Source organism: Dendropsophus ebraccatus, chromosome 12 (genome assembly GCF_027789765.1).
Source record: "Dendropsophus ebraccatus isolate aDenEbr1 chromosome 12, aDenEbr1.pat, whole genome shotgun sequence".
NCBI lineage: Eukaryota > Metazoa > Chordata > Amphibia > Anura > Hylidae > Dendropsophus > Dendropsophus ebraccatus.
In genome coordinates this window covers 24,743,357-24,768,108 of record NC_091465.1, presented here as the reverse complement: position 1 = coordinate 24,768,108, position 24,752 = coordinate 24,743,357, and the positions used below count along the sequence as shown (strand labels likewise).

The following is a 24,752-nucleotide window of genomic DNA, read 5'->3' as shown; positions in this document are numbered from 1 at the left end:
CCCATGTTACTGTTGTTTGTCCACTTTTGTGATTTCATTTCAAAACTAACTGAAGAAAAGAATAAAATATATATATTTTCAGTTGCTTTTTTTTTGGATTCCGTCATTTAAAATTTGGAATATGACCCTCACAATTACAAAGACCACAGATAGCTGGAACTGTCAGACACTTTAACATTACCCACAAAGATTTTTTTTTTTTTTTTTTTTACATAGATATTTTTAAAACATAGAAAACTAGTTGATTTCACAACTAAGAATGTGCTCAGGGACAAAATAAGTGTGATCTGTAAAAAATACGACTTTCATATTTTAATATAAGTGGAGCTGCACTTTTAAAAAGCTGCTTTAGGTTCTGCTCACAAGCAAACAGTAGGACAAGGTCTATGGGAACAAACAGGTCAATGAGGACCATAGTGTTAGTCGGTACTAGGGTCCTCATTGGACGTTCCTTGATTTGGCACAAAAATAGACACATCAATTCACCTACAAACCAGTGACTGTAAGGACGAGTTATGGATTTTCCTTGTAGTGCCCATACCAGATCTTACAATAAATGACATTTAGCAATAAATGACACTCAACTCCTCCACTCCCCCAACACTACAGACACACACAAAAGATAGAGAAAGTCTCGAGGTTTCCACACCTTGCACTTTTGAAAGTATTAATGACACGTCTTTTTATAATTTCTGTTTTTCTTCTTTTTACATATTTACAGAAGTTCAAACGCTAAAATCAGATGCCCCAAGACATGTACCAAGGCCCGAGTCTTCCCTTGCACTCTACGTCGCGTCCTTCCCCTACCAGATAAGGGCAGGAGCAGAAGGCGTGAAGGAAATAAAACTGGTTTCCTACTGTCTTCCCGTTTCGGAAAATGAATTCACTGGTTTTTGCTTTTTCTTTTTCCTCAATAGGAAAGAAGAGTTCTACATCCCCTGTTTGTAGAGGATACTGTCTGTAGATAGCCCCTCAGAGATGCCGAGGACTTGGATGGCCATTATGATACAGCTTCTGCTTGATGTGAACCATGTTTCCACTGGTGTCATCGTACTGCCGCGGGTGACGTTTTCGAAAATCCCTTATGTTACAAAACTTGGGAATCCATGACCACGAGTTGTCTGTGAAGAAGAGAACAAATTGAGACATCTTAGACATTATCCTTAACACAATCGAGCCTTAATTTCCACAATTTTAAGGTTATTTAATATGGTCATTATTAGAAGCCCAATAAGGCTAGGGCTACATGGTGACTTTGGCCACAACACAAGTCCCCCAGTCAAAGACGACACAGATCACACAGCCAAATATTGGGGTGTCACGCTGCAGGAATTGTGCGGTATCACAGCTAGTATAAATAATTGGGGTAACGTTGCAACCTACAAGTGGCTTTGACTACAACCACATATGTTTCAAGAAATCCATTCCAGACTAATTTCTTGCGACTGTCAGATTGTGGTTACAGCCACTTGTGGGTAGCAACACAACCTCATTCACATGGCACGTATTACATGGCCATGTGAATGCTGCTGCTTACAGAGCCTATTAGACAGTTCAGTTTTCGGCTGATTGTTGCCTTTATTACATGGAACGATATCTGCCCGATTCGGCAGAAAACCGTGTTACAGAGCCCTTAGTTTTTCTGTGATGCTGCATGACCCCTGCAATCTTTGATCATGTGACCCATGTGGTGGCCAAAGCTTTAAAAAAGTTGAAAAATGATCAATCAGCAATAGAATGGATGGACACATGTCAGAAATATTGAGGACACCATTGTGGAGATTGAAGACCCAAACAGAAGACATTTTGAGGAAATGCTACAATGTGATTACCCTCACCAAAACAACTAGAATTATGTTACTCTTCCAATCATAGTTGGGAGACAGTCAACTTTAAAAATAATATTCCTAAAAGGAGGGGCCTTGTCAATTCTCTATTCCTTTGGAAAATGAGCGATACTTGAGTATGTCCATTTTACTAAATGGGTTGTCTAATCGGAGACAACCCCTCCTGATTGGAGCGGCTGCAGAAGGGCTGGTTGAAAGAGCGTTGTACTCGGCTCTTTCCATCGAATGAATTGAGCCGGATGACATGCCGTACCCACAGCTCTATTCATAACAAAACCAGCCAGGCCCTATACAAAGATCAACGGGGGTACAGAGGTCGGACCCCTTTATCTCCTACTTTCCCTCCTCCTGTGGATAAGGGAAAAGTGAAATTTTCCTTGAATACCTCTAATAACAGCCGCACCCAAAAGAGTGTTACAAAGACGCCATCTCTAACCTGAACCTAAATAATGGACCAACGGCCGCCACTGAAATGATGGCCACCAAAGTGTGCTACACAACATTCAATATTTTAGACTCAAAACAACCGTTGTTTAAAATAACGGCCGTTAAAATTCGTTATGAGAACATACCCTAAAAAGTAAAAAAAGAAATGTGTTGGAATACACCTTTAAATAAATTAGAAGTAGGCTATACAGATGGGAAATACAGCAATGTGAGTGTTGTATACTAAAGGGATCTCACTGCCTCTGATATGCTAATGTTCTAGACACAAAACAAACGAGAAGCTGACAAACTATCTTCGTTTACGTCCCGGAGAATACAAAATGAAATTTCCTTGCACAAGTAATGCAGGGACCGACGCAGCGGGGCCGGAGAAAGTCTCCTTTCTGTCTTTCCCACATAATCAATTGTGACTCTTATAAGGCTTCCATGATCTGGTGTTTCAAACATATCTCTTTAAAGATCTGAAGCCTTCGGACCAACAATTTACTTCCACAGTAATAAGAATAAATGTCATTCTTCTAAGCTTAAAGTGGTTTTAAAGCAATTATCCTTATCTCACAGAAAGAATAATGGAGATTCCTCCTTGGAAATTGTAGAGGTTAATGACCTTGACTTCAGATCTGTTACTTGCTGGTTTAGATACTTTGGTTTTGTTAAATGAAAAACTGTGGGGGGAATCAAAGAAGATTAACAATGTATCTTCCACATAGAACATATGTAACAACACGGCAAATATATGGACCGGGACTTCTCTTATAAATCCTGTGCGGATTATGAAAGGTTTCGGCATAATATCCATTACTATTGGACTGAATATTGTTTTATATATATAAGTAAAAATTAAACTGTTCCAATATTAAAGACCAAAGTGGCCCCCCCATTATGATTCTGGATTGTCATATTTTGGGCCAATTCCCCATGCCTTTGTTTGCAAACAATTCAACTTCATGTAAAGGGGTCTTATGAGTGACCACCCAGTATCAAAGGCTAGGCCATTGGATTATACAGAGTGTAATGTTTCATATCAGGAGAATGTTTAGTGTTTATTTAGTTCCCCTTATTCTACCTGCCAATGTTCAATGTAAATACACAGAAACTTCTAGTATAAAACAATGTGTACTAGAATGGGAGAAGGGATAGGAGGGAGATGCAGCTGCAGTATGGCTCTGGTTCATCTTCTAAGAACACTGTTGTCCCAAATGAAGATGTTTTTATAATGTTCTGATAATTCCAGTAATGCCAAGATCTCTTTGACGCTAGAAGAATTGAAGATGTGTATTATCGTCTGGGACGTAATGATCCCTACATTCTAATTTTCTTCTTTTTTTTTGTGGGGTGGTGGAGGGGGGTTTGTATAACAAAATTGCAAACTACAGAACCCATTGACAGATTCCGCCGTTACTAATTCCCAAAACAGTTCTCCAGCCAGAACCTACATAGAAAACTGGAGAATGAAGGAAGGATTTCACACTTAACCACTCAACCTTTGGGCCAAGACCATTGTATACAATGATCACTTCCCATTTCCTATGGTAAATACAGTAAATCCTCTCCCAACCCTATCTAAGCCAATTTTTTTTATTATACCCATTATTTATATTGCATAGTCACCATCTTTTCTGTAGAACCCTGCCCCCCCCCCAAGGCAAATGTAATAATATTAATCTCAAAGAGTTTTTACTGTATGGTGTTTGGAATAAAAAAAAACTACAACCATTGCATAACAGAAGGGATAAAAAAACACAATAATATTTCTCCAAGCAAACAATTGTTGCCTACAGCTGCATCTCAAGGATCGGAAAGTGTTACAAATATTATCCGAGCGGAATCTGTAACCTGACAACCTTGTTTGTGATGTATTCTGCCTATTATACCGTACACTGATAAAGACATCTACAGAATATTGCTACTTAAATTGTGCCCTTTATCAAGCCATGCAGGCCCCCCATATATATTCTTACATCTGGAATCCTTATCTTTGCTCTTAATCATTGCACTATATATTACGTTGTTTTGGTGTTTCTTATAGAAACACATGCATTGTCGCCTTCATACAGGGGCTCATCTACCTACTGCGAAATTACCTGCTTGGGACATATTTTTTTACTGTGGGGGCATAACTATTTGGGGGACTACCCATGAGGGTTTCTATAGAGGGATCTACTTCATTAGGGATATATTTAACTGGGAATGAGCAACCGGCACGGAATACATGGGGATACACTTTACTAGGGGGAGAGCTAACTACTAGGGGGATTCTATCTCCTGGGAGGAATAACTATGGGGGGAGTGTTTCTACTACTGGGGGGTCTACCTGGACAAAGAGGCATAACTACTCCAGGTTTTTGAGAGCCCTCCCGCAACAGAGCCTCAGCAGGCCCCTCATCCATCGACTATGCACCCATCATGCACCCACTATGCACAATTACTTGAGACACCACTAACATACACAAATACACATTACTGACACAGATCCTGACTGACTGACACTGACTGATTGACACAGACTCTCACTGACACTGATTGATACTAACTGACTGACTGACACAGACACTGACTGACTGCCACTTACACACTCAGACACTGACACACACCACTTACAGCTTAGAGCTTCTCCCTCTTATGCCCCATTCCCACTGAGCAAAAGTAGCGGAATTGTCCACCTCGGAATGCCGTTAGCCTCTGCCCATAATGGGAGTCTATGGGAGGCGCGCGCTCCTGCTCTGTATGCGCTGAAGAATGAACATGTTCATTCTTCAGCGCGTACAGAGCAGGAGCGCACGCCTCCCATAGACTCCCATTATGAGCAGGAAGCTAACGGCATTCTGCGGTGCACAATTCCGCCGCGGAATTCCGCTACTTTTGCTCAGTGGGAACGGGGCCTTACTTTCTGTCAGGCTGCTCTCCACACTGTAAGGTTGAGGACCTTTGGGTCATGTGATCAGGTCCTTCACCCTTTTCTCTCTCTGTGCAGGTCCTGCTCCATCTCCTGTATCTTCTGATGTTCAGTGCTCACCCTGCACTACAGTGAGCAGGCTCAACATTAGAACACCGGACCCCTCTCCCTCTCTGGGCCCCTAGATGTGCTGTGGGCCCCGGCACTTGCCCAGGTAAGCCCTGTTCTGACACCGGCCCTGGTTTCTACAGTAACAGATTTTTCTATTTTTCTTCCACCACTGCAGTGTCAACTGGTGACTATTCTGGAGCACTGCGACCTAGGGACTACATTGCCGCAAAGTCCACAATACTTTGTGGGACTTTGTGTGCAGGTATCCCTTAAACTTCACACCCCAGTCTATTGACCGGTGACAGGATCCACAATCTAGTCACGCTAAGCATTCCATAAACAAATGTATTGATTTAGAAGCTTCTCCAATCTCTAACTGCAATCTAATCCGAAACTATAAACTAATGAGACAAAAGCATGTAATGTCCACTATCTTCAGCCTTGAGTCCTGGCAGGGCGACATCTGTGATTTATTCTCGTTGCATACCCAATTTAGAAAAACAAGGTTTTGAAGTTAACACTTTACACTTTCCCCCGCAAGCAGGGCCTTGTCTGATATTCACTCCTTTATTTTAATTTAAATTATTTGATTTTTATTAATTAACTGAGCACTATGACATAGCTGCAGGGTCATCCATCTATGGTCAGGCTTAAAGGGGAACTCCGGATAAGAAAAACTTGTTTTCTATTAAAAGTACATTAAAAGTTATATATATGTGTCTATACAATGTATTACCGTATCTGTGCGGTTCTGCCACACTGGTAGCTGATAGAAATCCAGGAAGTGAAAAACAATGGCCTCTCTGCTAATCCACATTGTCTCCTGCTCCCTCTGCTCTCCCCCCTTAGGAGACAAATATTCCATGCCTCTGTCTCACATTGTGTGTGTTTGCTGAGCACAGGCTGATGATGCAGACAGGGGGCAGGGCGCGATGTCCCAGGAGGCTTGGCTGGATCCCCAATCCCCTGAGTGATTCACCATCTCTGACCGGCCAGAAGAAGGAGCTGCACTGATTTCTCTGATTGTGCAGAAGTGTGCAGTGAAATTAGTACTGTGTTCACACATGTGGGAGTGTCATTGCAGTACTGCAGCATAGTCACAAAAATTATGCAGTAACACAAGTAAATGATGCTAAACGGCAGAGAGGATCAGAGCCATATTGTGGGGCTCAACTTCAAAGATAAAACATGCTTGATCATAATATGTGCGTGGAAAAGAAAATAAAAAAAAATCTAAAAGTTCTTTACTTTATTCCAATATCAGCATTACAGGTAGAGAATATAGTATGCTGTGTGGTGTTACAGGTAGAGAATATAGTATGCTGTGTGGTGTTACAGGTAGAGAATACAGCGTGCTGTGTAGTGTTACAGGTAGAGAATACAGCGTTCTGTGTGGTGTTACAGGTAGAGAATACAGGGTGCTGTGTGGTGTTACAGGTAGAGAATACAGTGTGCTGTGTGGTGTTACAGGCAGAGAATACAGTGCTTTGTGGTGTTACAGGTAGAGAATACAGTGTGCTGTGTGGTGTTACAGGCAGAGAATACAGTGCTTTGTGGTGTTACAGGTAGAGAATATAGTGTGCTGTGTGGTGTTACAGGTAGAGAATATAGTGTGCTGTGTGGTGTTACAGGTAGAGAATACAGTGTGCTGTGTGGTTTTACAGGTAGAGAATACAGAGTGCTGTGTGGTGTTACAGGTAGAGAATAAAGTGTGCTGTGTGGTGTTACAGGTAGAGAATAAAGTGTGCTGTGTGGTGTTACAGGTAGAGAATACAGTGTGCTGTGTGGTTTTACAGGTAGAGAATACAGTGTGCTGTGTGGTGTTAAAGGTAGAGAATACAGTGTGCTGTGTGGTGTTACAGGCAGAGAATACAGTGCTTTGTGGTGTTACAGGTAGAGAATATAGTGTGCTGTGTGGTGTTACAGGTAGAGAATATAGTGTGCTGTGTGGTGTTACAGGTAGAGAATACAGTGTGCTGTGTGGTTTTACAGGTAGAGAATACAGAGTGCTGTGTGGTGTTACAGGTAGAGAATAAAGTGTGCTGTGTGGTGTTACAGGTAGAGAATACAGTGTGCTGTGTGGTTTTACAGGTAGAGAATACAGAGTGCTGTGTGGTGTTACAGGTAGAGAATACAGCGTGCTGTGTAGTGTTACAGGTAGAGAATACAGCGTTCTGTGTGGTGTTACAGGTAGAGAATACAGGGTGCTGTGTGGTGTTACAGGTAGAGAATACAGTGTGCTGTGTGGTGTTACAGGCAGAGAATACAGTGCTTTGTGGTGTTACAGGTAGAGAATATAGTGTGCTGTGTGGTGTTACAGGTAGAGAATATAGTGTGCTGTGTGGTGTTACAGGTAGAGAATACAGGGTGCTGTGTGGTTTTACAGGTAGAGAATACAGTGTGCTGTGTGGTGTTACAGGTAGAGAATAAAGTGTGCTGTGTGGTGTTACAGGTAGAGAATAAAGTGTGCTGTGTGGTGTTACAGGTAGAGAATACAGTGTGCTGTGTGGTTTTACAGGTAGAGAATACAGTGTGCTGTGTGGTGTTAAAGGTAGAGAATACAGTGTGCTGTGTGGTGTTACAGGCAGAGAATACAGTGCTTTGTGGTGTTACAGGTAGAGAATATAGTGTGCTGTGTGGTGTTACAGGTAGAGAATATAGTGTGCTGTGTGGTGTTACAGGTAGAGAATACAGTGTGCTGTGTGGTTTTACAGGTAGAGAATACAGAGTGCTGTGTGGTGTTACAGGTAGAGAATAAAGTGTGCTGTGTGGTGTTACAGGTAGAGAATACAGTGTGCTGTGTGGTTTTACAGGTAGAGAATACAGAGTGCTGTGTGGTGTTACAGTTAGAGAATAAAGCGTGCTGTTTGGTGTTACAGGTAGAGAATACAGCGTGCTGTGTGGTGTTACAGGTAGAGAATACAGCATGCTGTGTGGTGTTACAGGTAGAGAATACAGCGTGCTGTTTGGTGTTACAGGTAGAGAATACAGCGTGCTGTGTGGTGTTACAGGTAGAGAATACAGGGTGCTGTGTGGTGTTACAGGTAGAGAATACAGTGTGCTGTGTGGTTTTACAGGTAGAGAATACAGAGTGCTGTGTGGTGTTACAGTTAGAGAATAAAGCGTGCTGTTTGGTGTTACAGGTAGAGAATACAGCGTGCTGTGTGGTGTTACAGGTAGAGAATACAGGGTGCTGTGTGGTGTTACAGGTAGAGAATACAGCGTGTTGTGTGGTGTTACAGGTAGAGAATACAGTGTGTTGTGTGGTGTTACAGGTAGAGAATACAGTGTGCTGTGTGGTGTTACAGGTAGAGAATACAGCGTGCTGTGTGGTGTTACAGGTAGAGAATACAGCGTGCTGTGTGGTGTTACAGGTAGAGAATACAGGGTGCTGTGTGGTGTTACAGGTAGAGAATACAGTGTGCTGTGTGATGTTACAAGTAGAGAATACAGCGTGCTATGTGGTGTTACAGGTAGAGAATACAGTGCTGTGTGGTGTTACAGGTAGAGAATACAGTGTGCTGTGTGGTGTTACAGGTAGAGAATACAGCGTGCTGTGTGGTGTTACAGGTAGAGAATACAGTGCTGTGTGGTGTTACAGGTAGAGAATACAGCGCTGTGTGGTGTTACAGGTAGAGAATACAGTGTGCTGTGTGGTGTTACAGGTAGAGAATACAGCGTGCTGTGTGGTGTTACAGGTAGAGAATACAGTGCTGTGTCGTGTTACAGGTAGAGAATACAGCGTGCTGTGTGGTGTTACAGGTAGAGAATACAGTGTGCTGTGAGGTGTTACAGGTAGAGAATACAGCATGCTGTGTGGTGTTACAGGTAGAGAATACAGAGTGCTGTGTGGTGTTACAGGTAGAGAATACAGTGTGCTGTGAGGTGTTACAGGTACAGAATACAGCGTGCTGTGTGGTGTTACAGGTAGAGAATACAGGGTGCTGTGTGGGTGGGACAGCAATGAAAGGATAAAGTACTGCAAATAATTCAGTAACACAATGAAACTGCAATGTGTGAACCCAGCCTATATGTTCTGCTACAGATTGGGGCGGACAATAGGCAGGGTGGGGGACTGTGATGGAACAGCTAAGGGAAAGCAATGCATTCTGGAACCTGTAATACTGTCTACAACTGCTCAACCAGTAAGTGCAGAAACACAAAATAGAACATAACCCCCCCAAAACAAATGGATTTTTGGTAATTTGGTTATGCTACTGCAGAAGTTTCATTTTTTTTAACCTCTACCTGGAGTTCCCCTTTAAGGTAATGATTGCACACATTGAGCCATAAAACATCCTGATTGCAGTGTCCCACTACACATGAATCTGTTGGTTAGGTGTTGTACTGTTTATATGACTATACTGTGACTGTAAATAAGAAACTTTGCCTTTACTCTTTCCCCTACAGTAGAGTGGGCAAAGAATGGCCTTAAAAAACAGGATGACTAGGGGCATGCCTGCTCCTGTGGAGAACTAAATGTCCTAGTCCAAAATCTATACTGGAAATATAGTCTTTTGGGATAAGTTATACAAGTCCCCCATGAGAGTATACAGTAGAAGAACCTTTCAGGATTTCGGGCCAGGCCTAGGTTGCACCATGGGAGTATATGGAAACTTAATCTTTTGGGATAAGTTATACAAGTGCCAGGCCTAGGTTCCACCATGAGAGTATACAGTGGAAGAACATTTCAGGATTTTGGGCCAGGCCTAGGTTGCACCATGGGAGTATACAGTAGAGAACCTTTCAGAACTTCGGGCCAGGCCTGGGTTGCACTGTGGGAGTATACAGTAGAAGAACCTTTCAGGATTTTGGGCCAGGCCTAGTTTTATGTGGTTTCCACATCACAAAACTGCACCCCACAGTTTGGGAATTGTGAAATCGAGGCTACAAACAATAGGTGTCCCAGCCCCTAAAAGGAGAGATACCATTAGAACACAGTGACCAGACCCTCCATCAGACCAAACACTTTAAAGGGTCTACCAATGGGAAAATGATACCATCTACCAGGGGCGTAGCTAGGATTCACGGGGCCCCATAGCAAAAAAAATTCAAGGGGCCCCCCTCCCCTACGCACAACACAAAGCACAGCATATTATGTGTATGTATATATACATATATGTATATATATATATATATATATATGCTCTGTGATGTGGCCAAAAAGTAAAATCTCTAGTGACCAGAGGCAGAATTCTGGCTGCAGCCACAAGAGTGACTGGCAGAGCAGAGTGCCAATGGCTGCTTGCTATAACAGTCCATTGTTTTAACCTATAAGAGCAGATTAGGAGGCCTTATAGGTAAATACATAGATGCATGAGCAGACTACCTTCTGTTTAACCCCTTATGTACTGTAGTGTGTAAGTGACCCCAAAGTTCAGAAGACAAGGCAATATTTGCTTTACTGCTGGTGCACTGATAACCCTTGACCCCTGCACATTTTCCTACTTGATTGCGCAGCTTGAAAACAGAGGTTAGATGTTATGGGTGCAGGGAAGCAGAGATCTGTCTTCTGCTTGTTAACCCTTTTTTTGTGTTGCAGCATGTAAGTAAACATTGGGTCACTTACACACTGCAGTACATAAGGGGTAAAGCAGAAGGACACACCTTACCTTCTCCCTCAGGCCCCTGTCCTGCACAGGCCCCATAGCAACTGCCTACCCTGCCTCTATGGTAGCTACGCCACTGCCATCTACCCCCGCTGTTGCCTACAAAGTGTGTGACCTTCTTGTGGAAGCCCTAGGGCCAACCTGACAAGAACTGCCACAAGACTGCAGATCCACTGCTCCCCTCCAGCCCACATGGGTTCCCCTTCAATGACATCTGTGATTCCTTCCATCCATGTTTCTCAGTATAAGAGCAGACATAAAGTATGGCCCATAGCATGCTATAATCACCATGATATGGATCATGCAAAACTGTCCGGGCATGATGGGAATTGTAGTTTTGCAACAGCTGGAGGTCCGAAGGTTCCCCGTCCCTGCTATATGCTATAGAAATAAAGCAGGCTGTTCTCTTTCTATGTAAAACAAAACACAGATGCCCGGTGTGAACCCGGCCTGATAATGTACAATGTGCTCTAAAAGAACATAAAGGATGCAGCGCTGTCAGACTTTGTTACTGGAACTGTTCGCCTACAGAACGAGAAGCAAACAGTTAAAGTCATAATCCAGCAGCCCGAGCGCAGCTCTGGAGGCCCTGCACCCAAATATGTCCCCTCATTTATCTGTATTGTCAAGAATGTTTTCATCTCGAATCTGAAAGGCTGTCATAACAAGAGACATTATCTGCTTGATGTGCATGCCAATGTGAGCAGCGGCAGCGGCGGGCGCAGATGTGCAGGCACAGCTCCTCCTATCAGCTGCAGCCACACACTACATCCACAGTGCAGCAGAGCCGGGAACACCATGGCACATAGCGTTGCATCGCCTCTGATCACCTGTCTGCATTGGAATTCTCCAGAGCGGCCACTCACCAAGGCTAATGAGAAACTAATAGACTTTTAATGGAATCGGAAAAAAAATGGAAGGAAAAGAAGTAACAAGTGTCCTATAATTGTAAGTCGGCCCGGGTGACAACGGTCTCATGAAAATCAACGCGGGTCGGATGGTAAATTATACTTCCCTTCGTTTATTCTTAGCGCTTTGAGGAACTAAAATTAGAAATTATTATCTGCTTTTCTCCAAGGAGGCGTCGTCTCGGGAGAGAGAGGGAAGACAATAGACATATCATTGTGGGATGGTTCCCTTAGAAAAAATTCCCAGTGCTCATCGGTAAGGATGTTTTTAGAAACACCATGGCCCAGATTTATCAAAGGGATTAAAATATCCACTGGTATAAACTGCCCACAGCAACCAATCACAGCTCAGCTTTCATTCTAGCAGAGCTGAGAGCTGAGCTGTGATTGGCTGCTGTGGGCAGGTTTTACACTAGTCTATAGTTTGCACCATTTGATAAATCTCCCCCTATGTGATTGTTCATACTAATGGTGCACAGGTTTTATAGGGGTCTTAATATAAGGCTATGTTCACACCGAGTAAATCAGTCGGAATTCCACAGCACTCATCCGCTGCTGCTGCTTTCTGCTCCAAGTGCGGAGAGGGGAGGAAGCGGACACGTGCGCGTGCGCCCTCCCATTCACTCACTACAGGACACTGAGCGCCGCGGAATTCTGCCATTTTTGCTCAGTGGGAACATACCCTAATAGCAGAAAATATAGTAACATCCATGTACGTCATTTGCCACTTAGGGCCCTGGGAAAGCTGTATGGCAACTAAAGTTCAATCGAGCGTTAATTCATTTTGTCATGGAAAAGTTGTTCTAAGTTTTCTGATTCCCCGAAGGAGTCTGGAATGAAACAGTCCAGAGTCTCTCTCTATTTCTCTCTCTCTCTGAGGAATTGGAGCCATGGCCAGTTCCATAGATCTGGGCTTGGCAAATATTTTTGCAGATTTCTTTCTTTCTAATGACAGCTGATGTGCAGACTAATGGTCCTTTTACACAGACGATTATCGTGTCAATCTGTGTGATATCGATCGCATTTGAGCGATTATCTGCTAGTGTAAACACAGCTAAGGACCAAGCGACGAGCGAGAAATCGTTAATCATGGTCTTTTATAAATTATTGCTGGTCGTTTGCTGATATTTTTTAGATTGTTTCGTCTAAACAGTCTGTGCTGTGTAAAAGCAAAAATGATCAAAAGATCGAAAAAACTAAGTTTTGCAACGAGTTATCTGCTCATCTAAATGGCGATTGCTGGAAAAATAAAATCATTGAACGATCGCATAAGCAATTTATCTCTCCGTCTAAAAGGACCATTAGACTGGTCCATCAAAGTACTAAACCAGGAATAGGGAACCTTCGACCCTTCATCTGTTGCAAAACTACTATTACCTTTAACTTTGACTGTCCAGGAATGATGGGAATTGTAGTTTTGCAACAGCTGGAGGGCCGCAGGTTCCCCATCCCTGTACTAAAGGTTCATGTGGCCCAGGCTCTGACACAATGATGGGCCCCAGAAGGTAAACCAATGTGGAGATAACGTTGGAGAAAATCAAAGCCAAACAAAAAGAATTTGTTACCAGTCCACGCGAGATAGGGACCTCACACAATAACCGGTTTCACAATTAAAGAGGTTACTGATTTCATTAGACTGTATATACAGTACTGTGCAAATGTGGAAAGAACTCTTCAAAGTAAGATGTCTTCTATCAGGGAGTCACCTGATAGCTCCAAACTTTTATTCTGCAGCAGAACAACCCCAGTCATCCAGGCAATGTCACTAAGAACCATATTCAGTGTAAGGGTGCGTTCACACGTACAGGATCCGCAGCGGATTGTCTGCTGCGGATCCACAGCAGATTTCATCTAAATAACTGAACAAGGCATCAAATCTGCACCATCAAATCTGCTGCGGATCTGCTGCAGATCCTGTACGTGTGAACGCACCCTAAAGAAGACCAAGGAGAGGTCGTGATATGGCCCTTACAGAGCCCTGATCTGACATCATCCAGTCTGAAGAGACAGAAGGATCTGAGCAGCGACATCCACAGAAGATCTGGGCTCAGTTCTCCAAGATGATGGAACAAGCTCCCTGCAGAGTTCCTTCGTACATGGTGTACAAGTGTATGGAGAAGAAATGATGGATCAGAGATGGAACTCTAAGTCTAAGTACTATATTTAGCAGATAGGCACACCTATAGACAGGGCCCTGCAGGCAACTGCTCCTTCTGTATAGCCTTCTATATCTACACCCATATGGGAAGCCACATCTCTATTGACCACCTTTTTCACCAAGATTACAGTATGTGGTCCTGCTTTGGAGATTCCCAATATCGGCAACAATTAGACCCTACATTACCAGATAAGAATCCATACCGGAAGTCATAACTTATCTGGACATCTTCATTATAAGAAAAGCTTGGTGACTAGAGTTGAGCAAATCTAGATTGTTCAGCATTTGAATACGGGTGGCTGAAGAAGCAGCCCTCTTAAGTCCTGGAGAACTTGGATACAGTGATAGGCCCATAGGCTGTATCCATGTTTTCCCAAACTTCCTAGGGCTGCATACAACTTCTTCAGCCACTGGTATGCAAATGCCAACGATTGGACTTGGAGTTGCACTCATCTCTATTGACCACCTTTTTCACCAAGATTACAGTATGTGGTCCTGCTTTGGAGATTCCCAATAGAAAGATATCCATATTCTCTCGCAATCCCAGTCTGGCAGTAGGATCTCACAAGGTTCCACATGCTCATCAACGGTTGCACAGACCACGGAGAAGAAGAATCCAGAGCTTTGGCTCTTTTGGTGTTGGTGCAGTGAATATACTTTAGTGCTCTAAACAAAGTCAGTGTCATGGCTTATTCCAGTTGCTTCTCAGACATTTGTGCCCTCAAGAAGTGAGACACATCCTGACATCTTTATGAAACACTTGATGACATGTCCTCCTGGGCACAGTCTGATTCAGAGAAGTAGTTTTTGAGATGATCATATGAACAGGGCTAACCTTATATAATGTTATGAGAATGACGGGAATCTGAGATTTAGTTCTTAGACAAAAATTAATTATATATATATATATATATATATATATATATATATATATATAGATATAAATAGATATATCACAGAATTTCTAATATTACAACTGGACTGCACAAGGGTAGGGTTTATGTAGGCTGAACACTAAAAGGGGCATTTCTGGAAGTTGAGGGTTCTTGCTAGATAGAACTGGGGTACCCTACTTTGGGATTTGCACACTGGTAAGTATCCATTATATAGGGTTCTTCTTTCTCTGTACTATTGATGAAAGGAGAATATCTATAATAGAAGAATCTGCACATTTTCCTCTGTTTTGGAACCGCTCCGGGCTTTGGCCAAAAATACTGACCATAACATGTAACCCGGCCTATCTAAATATAAGCAGTATACAAAACATGACATTTACAGTAAGTTCAAAATATAACCCAAACTATTCAAAGTTACAATATTCAAAAAACAAAGACCAGAATTTTCACATCATTTACTGCATAAGGCAAAATTTCCAGTAACTAACTAGTTTCCTCTAGATCAAATCCAAAAATCACCTTTAGGCTTTGTTCACATAAAATATTGTTTGAATTAATCACGGCCGTTGTGGCAAATTGCAACAACGACCGTCATTTATTCAAAAGATATGTTCCATTGAATGAATAGAATCCCGGCATGACATGTCAGGTTTGTGCAGCCGCTATTCATTAAATAGCCGCCCCACAAAACTGTCAGTTCTCACAATGGAAAGTGCGGCTAAGGTCACATTTTCCATTGTGTGCTATGCTGAATCGGGATGCGGGCACACAAATGAAGTTCATCCACAAAACGGCCGGTGTTTTACAGTGTGTGAACCTGGCGTTAGTGTACAATTGAGCAACAAAATCTACATGACCACAACTACAGGGGACATTAATGAGATTCTATTAGTAAGTTTTTGATGTCACATCTCGGGGTAGCCTAAACTAGTGACAGAGAAGCTGAACAGAATGATGTATCACTTATATTGTTTTGTGCAGCTGATTCTGAGACATCCTCCTGACTAACATGGACAATAAATAGTCCTCTCCATTATGTGCATGAGCATAGTAGTCTTGGATATTCATGAGAAGCAGAAAACTCTGCCCACCAGCTGCTGATTGGCAATTATCTATCCATGCTGTGTATAGGCAGTCAACTGTCAATCCGCAGCTGGAGGGCGGGGAGGGGGGGGGGTATGCAATAAGTAATCCTATTCTCCTGCATATTAGGAGAACGGCTGCACAAAATGATGGAAGTAATACACCAATCTGTTCAGCATGTGACAGATGCCTTTAAAATGCAACCCGTTTCACACTTTAGACGCATTAGGACATGTGTAAGGACATATGCATGTCTCATATTTAAATAACTCTATGGATGGATCAAAGTTTGTTGTGGATAATATAGCAAATGCTATCACTAAGGGCCATATGAGGCCTAAAACTGGCGAATGATGTACTCTATTTTGGCTCTATATAATCCATTTTAACAGCAAATTTGTACACCACTCAGCCATAACACCTGGTTCCCCTAATGCTGCCAAAACAGGTCTGACCTGTCCAAACCCAGACTCTTGTTGTATCTGTCAATACAACGATAACGGCAGATCTTTTCGGGCAGGTTGACGCCTAGGGTAGATTTATCAAACCGGTGTAAAGTAGAATTGTCTTAGTTGCCCCTAGCAACCAATCAGATTCCACTTTTCATTTTTCAAAGAATCTGTGAGGAATGAAAAGTGGAATCTGATTGGTTGCTAGGGGCAACCAAGCCAGTTCTACTTTACACCAGTTTGATAAATCTCCCCCATAGTGTTTTTTTAGAATATGCAAAAACGTCAGTAATTTAGAAAGTAGGTCCATCCCTATCTCATGGTGATTTTGTGATAGAAGTCCAGTCTACAGAGGGTCAGTTTATAGCTTGGGAATAAAGTATAAAGCATTTACTCACCGTATCGTCTGCTGGTCCGCCATGCTCTGATAGCATAATGTAGAACCCCATCCATCCAGACTAAGAACCAGCTTATACAAAATCCTAACAAGAGTCCCAGCATCAGGTCAATCTCCTGCTTAGTTACATTGTCGGTGACAAAGTAATTCTCTGATGAGTCCACCACTGACTGGTCTCCGTCGTACGGGATGACATAGTGAACGTGGTACCTGTGAGATTGGTTGACAAAAAAAAAGACCATAATTAGTAAAAGAGCAAATGGAATGAGATAGGTCTTATTATTGAATGAAAAGAACTTTTGAAAAAATTGGTTTTCCCATGAAAGACTTCCAAAAAATTTCAGGAGTAGAGATAAGCGCATGTTCGAGTCGGATCGCCCAGCATTTAAATACTGATGGCTAAAGAAGTTGGAAGCAGCCCTAGAGAGTCCTGAAAAACAGGGATACGGCCATTGGTCATAGGCTGTATCCATGTTTTCCCAGACTCCCTAGGGCTGCATCCAACTTTTTCATCCTCGATATTTAAATGTTAAGCGATTCAAGTCGCACTAATCTCTAGTCAGTCAGGAGATGATGTCATAGGGGTGGGGGATCAGTGGTTGGGAAAGGAGTACTTTGAGGAACTTTGGTTCTCTTGGAAGAAGGATTAGAAATAGAATTTGAAATCAAAAGAAAAAGTGATTGACATATAAAAGTTTGTTGTGGGAAATCCCATCTAACCCTAAAGCTACTTACCCAACAGCTGGTAACAGTGATATGAAGTATGGTGATAGGTCACACCAACTAGAATGGAGAAGGTAAAGAGTAGAAAAAGCTAAGGTTTTCTTCACCATGCGTCTTGCAGTATCGGAATTCTCTGTACAGTACAATATATACTGTCTGCTGCACCATCTCATACACCAAATACATGAGAACCCCAATGAAATCCATCCAAACAGAGGCCAAATGACACTCTCTGGGCCTCCTTCAGCAAATGGAGTCTTAGCATCGATTAGATTTTCTGGTGCATACAACAAACAGCCAATGGTAATGCAGTGTGAAAAGAGCCTAAAACATACATTACAGATACTATGAACAGGACCTTTTTTTTTTTTTACGAGTGATTTTTTTTTTTTTTATATCAGGGTATGTGGTATCCAACTGGTTTGCCACTGGGCAACTCCCAAAGGTGTTGTCTAAGTATCCCTTTGACTTTTTTTCCCTTAAACACTCTCCTATGAAGAGCTAGTCTTGGCTAGTAGGGCCTACCAGGTAGTTATCTCTGGTCCTAAGTGGGTGAGGCTGACCAAGGGGGCCTAGAGGCACCAGTGTGAGGCAATGAGAGGACAGGGATCGACATGTGCGGAAACTGGCAAAGCTCTTGGGCAAGCAATGTACCTGCATGGTTGCATAAAGGTAAATAGGTCAGTGTGGGCAAACTAGGCATAAGGGTGATGGCTGGTGAACAGACCTGAGTGTGCGTGCACTATTGGCTTATTAAAGTACCAGTGTGCACACCCAGGTCTGTCCTACCAGCACGAGCTAAAGCGGCAGAAGTATAATACCCTGAAGCAGAATGACTGGGAGTGGAGGATGAGGTAACCAAGTGGCTATGCCCGCTGGGAAGCACAGTGGCCTGCTGGTCTTAGGTTATGTTCCCACTACGACTTCAAGCGGATTCCGCTTGACATGTGAATTATTTGGGTAGACAAATATCATTGAGTCTATGGGACGGGTAGAACTTCAATCAGAGGCCACACAGCGGAATCTGCTTGACAATTCCACTCCTCTTCTGTAGTGGGAACATACCCTTATAGGTACCCTGGCTTCCATGGATTATCATACTAGGCACAAGGTAAGCAGGGCTGTATTTACCACTAGGCACACGTGGTCCGGTGCCTAGGGCAGCAATTTGCAGGGGGGCAGCACCAGGGAGCAGGGGGGGAAAAAAACAACTTTTGTTGTTTTTATTTTTTTTTGTCTCCCACCTCCCGTTCAGACTTGCCAGCAAATCTGGTGTCTTTTTGAAGGGGGGGTTGAAGGGGAGGTATAATTAAGTCTGGCGTGGTGGTATTGGTCGTGTCTTACCTACCAGGTCTTACTTACCTTCCTTCAGACAATATGCAGACGGCTCTAATCATTGATTCAATGTGGAAGTTATGTTTTAAGCAGTTAAAAACCATGAAAATGTGATTCAGACAATGTTTCTACATGTAGAGAAATGCATGTGGCCGAAATCACGCTCCGCAAGATAGGGGCGTCTTCAGGATTAGTGCCTAGGACAGCAGCAGCTGTTAATATGGTCCTGAAGGTAAGGACAAAGTTATGCTTAGTTTCTTAGAAGTTTCCTCCTCGTTGGATGTTGTTTCTTCTTCTTCTTGCACTTTTGAATACTTTTGGCCCAATACCTCTGCCACTAAATGAAGGTAATATTAAGGGAGGCTGCCATCTTGCCAGCATTTAGTGACATGCTTTACAGCAGTCTTGCTAGTTGGTGCTCGTTTACAGAGCCTATTGCGCGGCCCATTAATCTTGTGGCCAGGTTGCAGGAACAATCACTAGATCCTTAGTGCAGCCCTTTAATCGGTTGTTGGCCACACATCCCCTAATACACAGGAAGATGTGCGGCCCATGGCCAATTATTCTAATGAACCAGGAAGATCAGGATGCATAATGCTGTAGTTCCTCCACAAATAGAAGAGTTTTTTCAACTTTGTTGCTGTACAGGAAATCTTACTAAACTACAATGCATGCATAGCCATTTTCAATAAGGTCTATTAGAAATGTCACTCTTTCACTACCAAGGACATACGGTACGATTTCCGACAATAGGGAACTTAACAGTCATTTTTTTCTGTGATTTTTATTGCGTCCGACTCCAAGACTTTTCTTCTTTGTGCTATTATTATATTGCCAATAGAAAAGGGAAATCCCTGATTCATCACTGGGATCTCCTATAGGATAGAGTCTTCCTGTTACAGCTCCATCTTGTGGTAGACCGTGTGTGCGCCTCACGTCCTGAGCAATTATACAGCAACATAAAAGAATAAATTCTAATGTGAAAGTAAATTATAGCTGTGTTCACACCTGGCGTTTATTTTGTGTTGATGATACGTTTTTGCTGCAATGTTGAAGCAATTGCTGTAAAATAGCACAATTTTTTGCCACAATCTCGTCCAAATCGCAGCAAAAACTTCATTAAAGGAGAACCACAGGCTGGGGTAATTTTTGGTAGAGTGCTGGGGAGTTGGAGGATGAAGGAAGTAACATGCTGTCACGTCCCGTACTCCAGCGCTGGTGCCGGTATCCTGTAGCTCCAGTCCTCCGGTCCCAGGCACTTCTGGGTGTCAGTGAGGACCTGGGACGTGATGAGTGAGGCCCACACAGCCAGTCGACGACCAAGATGGGACCTTGCTATGGCCGCTGACTTACTGAGCGGGCCTGTCTGTTCCTTATGACTGGTCACACAGGGACCATGAGCCATCCCTACCTTGTCTGACACCTGAGGTTCTGTGACCACAATGAATTAGACACCTTTCCCTCGTCCTTTCCCTTGCTGTTAGGCTGGGCTGCACCATGGCATTATGTGCACCAATACACACCACGTCCTGGACAGTTTTAGCATCTATACCCAGTGCAGGGGTGACAATGTGGAGATGGTAAGGATACGTCCAACCATCATCCTATGTGCTACACTAGACAGCAACACTGTGTAATAATAAAAGTTAAAAAGGTTATCCAGGGTAAAAAAACAAACACACACAAAAAAAACCACTAGCAAAAACAGCGCCACCCCTGTCCTCAGGTTGTGTGCGGCATTATAATTCAGCTTCATTCACTTCAATGGAACAACTGCACCCAGAGGACAGGAGAGGCCCTGTTGCTGGAACTAATCGGCCATGTTTTTCTGAGCCTGGACAACCCCTTTAAGGACTGTTATCTATCTGTACATTGTATGATAGTACACTATACGGTGAGGGAGCCTACTGAAGGTACTTCACAATACACCGTAAAGATTAAAAATGTAGACTTCCCCTTTAAGAAAGCCTGGTGTGACAAATGTTTCATGACCTGAATAATCATCTGGTTTGGAAAATTTCGAGCGTGCTATAGAATTGTCGCCAGTTATAGTTGTATAAGGAAAGCAACGGCTTCCTTTGCAGTCAGTCCTCCTCGTGTCTCTCTCTCTGCAGTCGCCCAGCAGGGGATTAATAGCACAGAGTGCTGCATCCATGGCTGCAACCTCCCCGCCACAATGCAGCAAGAAGACTGCACAGGTAGCGAGGGTTATGCGGAGAGACCCGAGCTCCGGCTGTCAATCATCCAGGGATTAGTATTAGGTCTTGGCAGAAATGCTGGAAACATACAAATGTTTTCTGTAAACAAAGAGCTGCGCGGCGGAGCACATCCTCCAGCAGACACCATTCACCAATGACTTAATGTGACACACCTGCACAGGCAGAAGCCTCTGGTTAACTAGAGACTAGAAAAGCAGAGATAGAACACACAGCGGGTCGACAGATTGCAGAGATGGAGCCGCTCCGCTGCCAAAGAATCCTTGAAGGAGCGGAAGCAGGTGTTCAATATAGATCCCGTCGTGAATGCACCCTCTACTAAATATTAGATGTGCTGGAGACAGACTATCCATATAATAAGAGAACGCATTCGCTGCGGGATTTGTGACGCCCACAATAGACATTCACCCTGATCGACCAAAGACACGCGGGTTTAGCGTCCTTCAGCTGCTATTTTTTTTTTATAACAACAAAGCATTCTGTGCTTCGTGTGTATTTTTAAAGTATTTTTTGTAAAATAAATAAATAAGATTTCTCATCAAGAATGGAAAAATGCCACAATATTATAAAAATACATCATACATTTAAATTTTTTTTAAGGGAATATGCCCAATCTATATCATGCTCAGGCTCAAGAGTCAAGGAGGCGGTGCTGATCTGTTGCATGCATGCCTGACCCTTCCCTCCCTGGCTTGACTGATAGACTGCAGGGCTTATTGCTGAAGACTGAGCCTTGTACATCATTGTGTGGGACAAGGGGGGGGGGCATGCTGTAGCTTGTAAAGTGTCACTGTCATTTACATTTATTTTTTATTTTTTGCAGAAATCAATAGTACAGGTGATTTAAAAAAAACTTTGTAATTGGGTTTTTTAGCCGAAAAATGCATTTTTAGCATGAAAAAGCAGTTTGAGGCTCTCCCCCTGTCTTCATGGTTCTCTTATGGAGAGGGGAGGGGTGGAGGGAGATGAGGCACCAAAACAGGACAACAAAGAGTTAATTTACAGCTACATCACCGGGCTAATGCAGATAATGGAATTTTTACCTAATAAACCCAATAACAAAATTTCTTAAAATGTATGCCTGACTATTGATTTCTGCAAAAATAAATAAATAAATAAAATACGACAGTGACACTTTAAGCTCTGAGCATGATATGGAGACAATATCCTTTTAAAGAAGCCCCCCAGTCCTCCCTTCCGCTCTATCATGCATACACGTGGTCACTAGTCCATTAGTGCTATCTGTTTAATTCCACCCATGCACTTAATTACTGTAACTGGGTCATGTGATCACCAGCCTGACCCACAGAAAATCACAGTGTTTATGTGTCACAGGTAGTGGTCACTCCTGGGTTAGCTGACTTTATGTAACCTACAGGATGACATAATAACTTACAAGATCCTTCCTGGCAGCTCTTGGACCCCTCCCCACCGAGCTCTATAGGTAAGAGCTACTGCTGCTATCTCTTCAGGATATGCTCTAGTTATACACCACCCTGGAGTCTGTCTTCACACATTGTTTTTTTGCAGCATTTTTTATGTTTTTGCTGTGATCTTCCCAACTCTACCAGCCAGCCAGGTAATTAGATCAGGGGATATCATTAGATCTCATTAGGAGAACTGCAGGGCTGAGACTTTACCCCCTTTCTCTGAAAAGCCGGAGACTTCATTGGATATGTAGTCAGCATTAGAAAAAAAAATTAATACAGATCAATATGGCTGAAAACCCATGTCTGCTAAACCTAGTAAAACTGGAAGAACATCTGCATCATTCTCTAATGATAGCCTATGCTGCCCCCAAAAAATTCTGGAGTTCTCCTTTAAGCATGGAAAAATGAAGATCTATGGGAGAAACAAACTGGGTGATAAAATACCACAAACATAAAGCACAAAAAAGCAGGTTTAATAACTTCAATTCCGTATTATGGCTAAAATAGCATTTTTACAGACAGGTTTCTTTAATGAAGGTTTTTTTAAAAATAAAAAATATAATATTTTCAGTTATTTTTTTAATCCCATCAAAGATCAGGAATAAAAATCCCCTGTTATGATGTACAGCCATATGTCTCTATGCTAATGTGTGAAGCCTACTGTACGTATAATGATATACATAGGCATCTGTTAGGCAATACCTAAGACTATGTACAGACCATAGATTTTTCAAATTAAGGGAACAAATCCTCTGATTTCTGATGCAGTTTGTCACTTTCATGATTTTCAACAGTTATTAAAGGGAACCTGTCACTGCAAAAATACTACCTAAGTAATCACCATCATCTTATAGAACAGGAGGAGCTGAGCAGATAGATATATACACTCACCGGCCACTTTATTAGGTAATCAGCCAATCACATGGGGGCAACTCAGTGCATTTAGGCATGTAGACATGGTCAAGACAATCTCCTGCAGTTCAAACCGAGCATCAGTATGGGGAAGAAAGGTGATTTGAGTGCCTTTGAACGCGGCATGGTTGTTGGTGCCAGAAGGGCTGGTCTGAGTATTTCAGAAACTGCTGATCTACTGGGATTTTCACGCACAACCATCTCTAGGGTTTACAGAGAATGGTCGGAAAAAGAAAAAACATCCAGTGAGCGGCAGTTCTGTGGGCGGAAATGCCTTGTTGATGCCAGAGGTCAGAGGAGAATGGGCAGACTGGTTCGAGCTGATAGAAAGGCAACAGTGACTCAAATAGCCAACCGTTACAACCAAGGTAGGCAGAAGAGCATCTCTGAACGCACAGTACCTCCAACTTTGAGGCAGATGGGCTACAGCAGCAGAAGACCACACCGGGTGCCACTCCTTTCAGCTAAGAACAGGAAACTGAGGCTACAATTTGCACATGCTCATCGAAATTGGACAGTAGAAGATTGGAAAAACGTTGGCTGGTCTGATGAGTCTCGATTTCTGCTGCGACATTCGGATGGTAGGGTCAGAATTTGCTGACCATGTCCATCCCTTTATGACCACAATGTACCCAACATCTGATGGCTACTTTCAGCAGGATAATGCGCCATGTCATAAAGCTAGAATCATCTCAGACTGGTTTCTTGAACATGACAATGAGTTCACTGTACTCAAATGGCCTCCACAGTCACCAGATCTCAATCCATTAGAGCATCTTTGGGATGTGGTGGAACGGGAGATTTGCATCATGGATGTGCAGCCGACAAATCTGCGGCAACTGTGTGATGCCATCATGTCAATATGGACCAAAATCTCTGAGGAAGCTTCCAGCACCTTGTTGTATCTATGCCACGAAGAATTGAGGCAGTTCTGAAGGCAAAAGGGGGTCCAACCCGTTACTAGCATGGTGTACCTAATAAAGTGGCCGGTGAGTGTATATATATCTTTGTGTAAAAAAATTCAGTATAACTTGTTATTCATTGACTGAAATCTCTAATCTTTCTATTCTTAAGAGTCCAGTCGGCAGTCACTCAATTATAGGACCACCCACTGGACTCCTAAGCATGGTTAGAGCAGAGATTTCAATGAATAAATTACCAGTTATACTGAATCTTTTTCCACAAAGATATATATCAATCCGCTCAGCTCCTTCTACTCTATAACGTGATGGCGATAGACCAGGCTACATGTACAATGGGAGTCCGTGGAGCCTCAGTTACGAGTCTCAAAACACGGGATAGCCAGATATCTCTAGCCTGTTGCCAACGGGGTGC

General features: G+C 42.9%; 1 long non-coding RNA gene across 1 annotated transcript in view; it reads right to left on the bottom strand.

Annotated features, from left to right (window-relative positions):
* Positions 1–685: 685 nt before the first annotated feature.
* The window catches only part of LOC138769805 (uncharacterized), a 44,951-nt gene continuing 20,884 nt past the window's right edge, over positions 686–24,752 (bottom strand). The window contains exons 2-3 of the long non-coding RNA XR_011359312.1: positions 16,803–17,011; positions 686–1,121 (exon numbers count right to left, since the gene is read on the bottom strand). This is a non-coding gene — a long non-coding RNA (uncharacterized lncRNA). The remainder of the gene's footprint in view (positions 1,122–16,802; positions 17,012–24,752) is intronic.